This window comes from Dipodomys ordii, unplaced genomic scaffold (assembly GCF_000151885.1).
Source record: "Dipodomys ordii isolate 6190 unplaced genomic scaffold, Dord_2.0 Scaffold18, whole genome shotgun sequence".
In the NCBI taxonomy this organism is placed as follows: Eukaryota; Metazoa; Chordata; class Mammalia; order Rodentia; family Heteromyidae; genus Dipodomys; species Dipodomys ordii.
Genome location: NW_012267234.1, coordinates 4,502,501 through 4,511,871, shown reverse-complemented (window position 1 = coordinate 4,511,871; position 9,371 = coordinate 4,502,501).

The following is a 9,371-nucleotide window of genomic DNA, read 5'->3' as shown; positions in this document are numbered from 1 at the left end:
ACTATATAGTTCTTCTTACATCAAGCTTTTTTGGAATTTATTGAGTCACTATTTTGTGTATTTTCAGAAAGCATTGAAAATGTTTAGCCAATCATGTTCTATGAAATGATCTATGTACTGTGTATATAGATACCAGGTTGCTACTCTTAAGGATACACTGGCAGAAGAGTGTTTACTAGTGTGTGCTGTTTATAATGAAAGTGAATTTCCTGTACCAAACATTTGCAGCTCCTTTAGTGCTGGGCCAAGATAAACCAATGCATACACTGCATTTGATCTTCCACAGATCCATTCTGAGGTAAGTAAGTACTGGGTAGTTAAAAGCCTAGATGTTTGTGTTTAGTTTGTCTAAGAAATCTTATTATAAGCTCCTATTGAGATAAAAGCCAGACCTAAAGATAATATCAAGAAACTGTGAAAGTTTGCCAACTTTTGGTTAATTTTATAACATTAAGTATTTATGAAAGCATAGTGTTATGAACCTGGCTAGTATTTAGCCTGTTCCAAAAGTCAATTTTTAGCAGACATAATATGTCATTATAAATAAATAGTACATATCAGTTCAAGTTCTAGCAGAAACTGGGTAATGGGAGAAATGCATATCAAAGGTCATGTAAATAGAGCTAGTATTTCTGCGACTATGAAGACTGAATGACATACCTTCCTGTATTCTTCTAAGAACAACTAATAATCTTTGGCACTATATTTAAAAACCACCACAATAACTCAGAAAATGAAAAAGTATGCTAATTGTAAGCTCAGGGATTAGCACATTTTCAAGGTTGTCAGCCTGGTAGGTTTCCAGATTAGGAAGGGAGAGAGAAAGAATGTCAGAAAAGCTAGTAGGCAAAGACAAAAAAATGGTACAGGAAAAACAAAACAACAACAACAACAAAAAAAAACCCTTGCTCTTTCTGCTTAATGAACCAGAAAAAGGGTAGCTTACCAAAACAAAATACAGACAATATCTGCTCTACTTCACCCAACTCCACAGGAAAATCTGTGGCTTCACCCTGTCCACACCAGAAAAGTTCCAGCCAGATCTGAAGACCTTTGACTTTACTAGGCTAAAACAAGTCACAGGAAACCTGCTGAAGGGGGAGGCTAGAAAAGTCATATAGTCAAACTTGCATCATTCCTTGACATGGATTCAGGTCCTTGCTGGCCACTAAGGTGTTGATGAGAGAAAAGCTCCATATTGAGTGAATCTCGGTAAGTGGACCGATGTGGGTTTAAGGACCTAGCTGCATACATGGTTTTCAACTAGAGCAGTTAGGTTTGGGGGCCTGTATCATCTTGTCAAATGTGGAAGTACAGGGCCACTGTAAATTTCAGGACATCTCAAATGCTAATAAAACAACACCCAGACCCTCTTCATTAGTGATCCATGATGGCCTAAGGGAGCAGTTCATAAAGTGATGTTGCAATTATAAGCTGAGAAGGTATTTGTGGGAATTGGGAATCATCCATCAATAATGAAGAGGTGGGCGATAAATAAATGGAGGGGGAAAGGAGAGTATATGTAATCATTATATTTATGTACATCACATAAAATTGAACTATGTAACTTGAGGCTAAGAGAGGGTGACATTGACTGATATGCATTGTATCCATAACCAGACTTATGGGGTTGTAACCTTTTTTTTTTTTCAGTCCTGGGGCTTGAACTCTGGGCCTGGGCACTGTCCCTGAGATCTTCAGCTCAAGTGCTCTATCACTTGTGCCACAGTGCCATTTCTGGTTTTCTGGTGATTTATTGGAGATAAGAGACTCAATGACTTTCCTGCCCAGGATGGCTTTGAACCGTGATCCTCGGATCTCGACCTCCTGTGTAGCTAGGATTACAAGGCATGAGCCACTGGCACCCAGCTGGTAATCTTTTTGTACAGCTACATAATGATCTCAGGAAAGTCATACAGAACAAGAAAACATACAAAACTCAATTTCAGAAACAGATGGTTGTGGCAAAGAATCAGAAAATTGTAATAAATATTCAAAAATAATGAGGAGAATGGGAAGCAATGAGAAGAGGAGGAGGGGAAAGAGGGAGAAGCAATAGGGAGAGGAAGAGGAGGAGGTAAGAAGGAAGACAAAGAGAAAGAGGAGGAATAAAAGAAAAGAAAGAGATGAAGAAGGAGAAGAGGATGAGAATTTAGAGGAGGATACTTGAGAATCACTTCATGTAACAACCAGAATTTTTTTTGCCAGTCCTGGGGCTTGAATTCAGGGCTAAGGCCTGAGACCTGTTCCTGAACCTCTTTGTGCTGAGGAATCCAACCTAGGGCTTCATGCATGCTAGGCAAGCACTTACTAATAAGTCACATTCCAAGCTCTCAGAATATTTTTAAAATATGAATGATGTAACTAGTGACCTAGCAGTTAATATCAATCTATACAACAAAAAGAGAGAAGATTATACAAAATTAAGCACTGAATGTCAATGAGATTAAGAAATAAATTGACATTTATTTGATCAGAGTTATGAGAGCTGAGTAGGAAGTAGAAGGAAATGTTCTCCAAATATATGCTCTCCAAAATATAATGTGAGATGATTTGCTAACTTTGGCAAAAGGCAGAAACCTACAGACTCTACAGACTTTATCCGAGCAGTCAAATCTTTGAATATCAAAAGACAGTCTTGAAACAGAAAGGAAGATAACTAATATCTTTTTCAGGGAAATAAAATAAAATGCAAGGAGATTTGTCAGTAGATTCCATGGAGATCCAATAGGCCAGTAGGAGTACAATATATTTCAAGTACTGAAGGCAAAGGCTATATTTCAGAACCTACATCCAGTGAAAGTCTCTTTCAAAAGTGAAAAGGAAAAATAAGATATTCTCAGAAGAAAGATTGCCAAGAGAAATGATCGCAATGAGACCTTTTCTTTTACAATAAATCAGGAGTGTCTTCTCAACAGAAGAAAGTGTATAGGAAAGATTCCATGAAGAAAGAAACATGAGGATAAACAACTACATGTGATAGTTCTTGTATTTTACTTACTTAAACTTTCTTAACCATATGCAATGACTCGATCCATTATTACAACACCGTTGATATAGATGTAAAAGGATGCAAAGAAAGTATTTAAAGCAATTATACTCTAAGTAGTAGGGAAGAAACTCATGCAGTGGGAGGCAAGCTGTCTATATCTCACTTAAATTTGTAATAGGATGACACCAGAAGACTGAAATATGAATGTTTAGAACATTACTGTCTAGAATAATGAATAATGTCTAGAACAATACTGTCTAGAACAGGCACTAAAAGAGCTGTACAAAATTTATAGCTTAAATGATCAAAAATGAAAATTATAATCTAGAAATATTTTCTAATAATCCTCAGAAGAGTGGGAAATAAAAACAAGTTAATTAACAGAGAGAAGGCAGAAAATACATAGCAGTAGACTTGGGCTCTAAGAAAAAAGTAACTGAATTAAATTTAAATGGTGTAACTGCAGCTGTGAGAAGGAATTCTCAGAGTATATTTTAAAGGACTTCTAACATTTACAAAAATCCACTGTAAGAATTTTGATATTCATTGATATGCAATGTTTTATATAATTGTAAAACAATGAAAAAAATATATATATAAAGCATAGAAGCCTTAATAGATAAATACTAACATTTTATATTTTATACCAGTAAGAACCAAAATATATTTCAAAACAAAAAGATATTAGCAGAGACAGGAAAAGATATTTCATATTTAAAAAATGCTCAATCCACCAAGAAGACTTAATTAAATGAATAAACTAAATTCAAAGGACTTAAAAATTGTGAAGCACCTTAAAAGTTGTGAAACAATTCTAAGAAACCCAGAAAAGACAAACTGACAATTTTAGTTACAGATTCAATAACCCTTGTCACAAACTGAAAGAGAAGCTGGACAAAAATGTCAGCAAAAGGACTCGGAAGTAGCCTCAACCTCAGAATCCAATTGAAATTTATAAAAGATAATAAAAGCACTATCTTAAAACAACTGTAGTGACTAGACCATAAACCAACATAGGTAATATCCTAAGCTATAAACTGAACTTCAATATATTTAGAAAAATAAAAATTATACATAGAAAAAATCACAAGAAAATCAATAAATACTTGAAAAGTAAACAACATATTACTAAATAATGCAGAGGTCACAAGGATGCCTAAAGAAGTTGTAAAAAAATGATTGAATTAGACAAAAGTGTAAACTTTTTTAACACAGAGTCAAGAGGGAAATTTTAGATCAAAATTAATATATTAACAAAGAATTGTTAAATCAACCATCTAAGCTCAAGAAGCTAGGAAAAGAGAAGAATAAACAAACAATAAAATCTTGCCACAAATTACCCATGGTGAAACATATCCATCAAGATTTAATTTAGAATTAAGAAATTATAAATAGCTAATGTTAAATGCTAAATGCTTTTTCAGTAAGATTATAAATAAGGCAAGGATATTTGCTTTAATTACCTTTATGCAACTCACAGCTAGAAATCATAATCAAATTGCTAACAAACTTACTACATAAAATACTAAAAAGAAAAGAAGAAATAAAACTGTTTTATAGATGATAGAGTTGTCTAAATAGATCTTTCCATGAGGCCCCATAAATCTTTGATATCTTCATTAAAACCTGTAACTGAAGAGCTGATAATTCATCTCAGGAAACTCACCAGATACCAGAAAACATAAAATCAATTATATTTTAAATGCAATAGTATTCATTAGCAAATTAGAAATATAGTGCTATTTATAAATATCTAAAGAAATGAAATACATGTAAATTTAGCAAAACATGTTCAACACTTACATGCCATAAACCAAAAAACCTTTATGAAACATAAAGCATTTCAAAATTATCAGCAAAGAATATAGTATTCAGGTATTGGAAGAATAAATATAATATGGATGCCGGTCTTTTGACATCAATTTTATGAACTGGTTTATGCAAATTTTCTCAAAAGGCCAGCAAGATCTATTTTGTTGATGCAGGCCAAAGATATTGCGGAAATTTTTAAATGTGAAACTTTTCCTTATTCAACACCTTAAAGGATATTAGAATTGATTTTAAAAGCTTGTTAAAGAGGGAAAAAAAAGATCAAGCTACAGAATTTCAGAATACGTATATGGGATCATCATCAAGACCACATGAAATTGGTAAATAGATAAATATATAGATCAATGGGGCCAGAAATAGACCACAGAAATATTCTAAGTGATTAAAATATGCAAATGAAAAGATACATTTTCCAACAAATGACACTAGATATAGATTGACAAATTTTAATTGTATTAACTTCCCATTGTTATACAGCATTTCAGGTTAGGTACTTTATAAATGAAAACTGTTCAGCCCACAGTTTTGAAAGTTGGACTCCAAGATTTGATAGCTCCTTGTTTGGAGCTTCTAGTCACAACCAGGGCACCTTAATTACATTGCACTTTGACAAATGAATACATAATGAGGTCCTGTAAAAGGAACAGATCACATGATAAGACAAATCAGTACAGACACGGTCAGGGCCAGTCTTTTTTATATGACAACCTATGTTTATAGGAACTAACTCCCCCTGGCCTATCATGAGTTCCTTTCAAGGGCACATCATCTTCTACTATGAAACTTCCCAAAAATGCAGAAATGATCACCATTTATTTGATCACCTAACTATTTAAACAAATTGTGAGCCTAAATCTGAATAATTTTTGACTGTGTAAGAAAAAAACAAGAAGAGTCATGTTTAGATTCTTGTTGTGAACAGTAAAAAAAAAACTATAAAAAACAAACAAAAAAACAAACATTTCCAATACTTAACAACTCTCCTTAAAGTTTTGTTTTGGTACCACTCTGGGTATTCATCCCAGAATATCAAACCTATGTCATGATTGTAAGAAGATGCATGTGAATATGCTCAAATTTCTACATTCTAGATACAGGCAACAATCCTTACATTGTAAAATTAAATTCATCAACGCACAGATTTTCAGTTTGGGTTGATACTAAAAGTCAGACACTGAGGAGACTGTTTTAGATTCAATAGTGCAAGAGTTCATGGTAGTATTTTAAGACCTCAAAAAAAAAAGAAAATGAAGTTTCAAAATCTATTATCTTTTTATACTGCTTAATAATTATGATTATGACTCATTCAAATCAACCTTTCAAGTATCTTGTCATAAAATAAAGGACAAGTTACAGGAAGTTAGTAAAAGAGAAAAAAAGTGCATAATCCTGCAGCTTTCATTCGGCTTAAGTATAAAATCCTCCAAACTTAACATTAAAGTTCATTTCTGATATGTCCCCAAACTGCTCTTTCAAATTAATTTTCACCTTTGAGCTTGTACTAAGTTCTGAAAATCCTTTTATGAATTATATATAAAATGATTATGGATCTACCATTTCAGATTTTCATTCAAAAAATCAGAGCCAGGATAGGGTGATTTACATACGGACATATAATTATCCTGGCATAGAGATTCACAAAAGACATTTAACAACTCAGGATATAGTGACACAGAAATGGAAAAGAATGACAAACCATGCAGCTTTAAAAGTCTCTTCATCATCAATTAGTGTCACGAATAAATTAGCCTCTTAAGTGAGAAATTATAGACAGCCCTACAGAGTAGACCAAATCTGGCAGCTCATGTCTTCTGCAAATAAGGTAAAAATACTGTTTTTAATTAGCTATCATTTTAGGAATTGTTTTAAAAATAGGACTAATAAAGAGAGTCAATATAAAAACATCTATCTGGTATGTCTAATACCATACCTTGTAAGGAAACTGGTTTTAGCCTGAGACATACTGTAAACCCTCCTTGTTTATAACCTGAAATCATTCCCCAAACTATAATTTTCTAATTAAATTTGTTTTCCTGAGAGAGTAAGACAGAAGGACGTAAGACAGAAAATATACAGTGTGTTTATCACGCTCAAGTGGTATGTTGATCTCCCATATAGACATATACTTAATAATCTTGGTAAAATGGAAATAAGTACATGAAGTAGTTACAACTTTATTGTGAAATATCAATAAGATAATGAATATAAGGTATTCAGAATATTCTGATTATGATTTTCATAACAGAGTCCTAAGCAGTTTCTTATAGCAATATATGCAACTAAAAGCAGAATTAATGATTTAAATCTTCTATAGTCTTCCTTTTCATGGCTCTCTTCTAAGAAATAGTTTGAAGACACTATAATTTTGCCTTCCTTCAGACTATGCATTGATATACACAGCCATAAGATCTTGGTTTCAGAAAGACATTCAATGCAAGGAACACAGGGTCTTTCTCTGGAACTTTTGCATCTATAAAGCAAGACATCCATCTCTTCCTGTGTGGTAGTGGAAAAAGAGCTCTGATCCAAGAAGTGTGAGTGATTCTACTGTTCAAAATATCCTGGTGTGGCTCTTATTTTTCCCTTATATCTCTGAACCTATTCTTTATAAAGTAAGCTTGTCTGCAGATTGGTGTCACCTGTCTGGAGCATTCAAATTTTGTCACCACGGACATAAGGAACACACATATCTTCTATTGTACACAGTTCTTCATACATATGTAGTCAATGTTAGAGCAATGGTTTACAGTGATACATCAATTGATGGTATGGGTAGCCATCACAAAGAGAGATAGAAATTTATTATTTATTTCTAGATCAGAATATGTCATATCAGCCATGCAATGACATAATAGCAATATTTTCAAAAATAGACCTATCTATGGACAGGATTACAAATGTTTACATGAATATGAAGATGCATACTAAGCATGATGACCACTAGTTGCTAACATTTGAATATTTATGGAATCTGTATACAAATGGTTTTTAAGAGTACAAGGAAACAGACACTTTCTTATTTGAAGCCAAAATAACCACATCTAGCCTTTCAACAGTTTTCATTTCTTTCCCTTACTCAAGTGAGAATCTAGTCACTCTCTCAGGCCAACCCTTCCATAATTCAAAGGTTAATTTCATACTAGTATATCTTTTATTATTCTAATAAAACACTGACTTCCTTTGGTTATTCATCCCAGAACATTATTTTTAAAGCTGGGCCATTCTATTTTGATTGATAGCCTTTTAAAAAGAGCACTTAAAAGAGAAAACAGTATTACTGTGATAGGCCTGATAAATGGGCTTATCTAATTTTAATACTGATAAGAACAGAATTTCTATTAAATTAGTGAGGGGTTAGTTAGCCTTTGAAATTGCTGTAGCACATGCATGAGGGAAACTGGATTTACTTTGTCTACAAATGCTTAAATCTTTAGACAGATGTTTCTTTGTTTTAGTGCCCATCACATCTGATTTATCAATACAATTATTTTTTATATCTTTGGAATGTCACAACTTTTTTTGGGTGGGAGGTCTCACTATGTATCTTTGGCTGGCTTCAAACTCCCAATCCTCCTCACTTAGCTTTTCAAGTTCTGGGAATCCAAGTATGAGGTCACCAAGTTCAGCTTACATACATACCTGCTTTTTTCAAATGTAATTTTTTGGGGGGGGTCCTGTCATGGGGTCTGAACTCTGGGCCTGGATGCTATCCCTCAGCTCTTCAGCTCAAGGTTAGCACTTTACCACTTGAGCCATAACGCCACTTCTGGCATTTTTCTTTTTGCTTATGAGGTGCTGGGGAATCGAACTCAGGGTCTCAGGAATGCAAGGCAAGCACTCTGCCATTGAGCCACCTTCCCAGCCCCTCAAATGTAATTTTGAATGAAGTAAAAATTTTATTTTCACTGCTATCTCCAAGTGGTTAGAAAAAAATGCTTTTTAGTCACTAAAACAGAGATTATCAAACTTTCTGGAAATATATAGATCAATGAAATGGGCCCATTGCCAGGGATTTCTATTGGTCCATGTATATGGAGTCCTAGAACTTCCTTTTTTGAAAACATTTACAAAGTGCTTCTCATCACATCAATGAGCTCTGATAGGACTTCTTTATTTTGAGCTAGTCCCAGGCACTGACTCTACTAATTATTTAAATTGTCCCCCAAGTTTCCCCAGAAACCTTGCCAGCCAGATAGATATTGTAAAAGTGTCATTTTTGTGCATGTCTCAGTCCTGGGTCTTGAACTCAGGGCCTGAACGTTTTGGTTCAAGATTATCTCTTTACCACTTGAACAACACCTATGTTCTTAGCTTTTTGGTGGCTAATTAGAGATAAAAGTCTCATGTACTTTCCTACCCAGCCTGGGTTTGAACTGTGATCCTCAGATCTTAGCCTCCTGAATAGCTAAGATTATATGTATCTTCTTGATTCTAGAGCATCCTGGCCTATCAAATTTAACTACTTACAATAACAAGGAGCCTGAGAGGATGGATTATACCAAGCACTAAGACATGCTAACTGTCAGTATGGCTGTGCTTGCCATTGGTT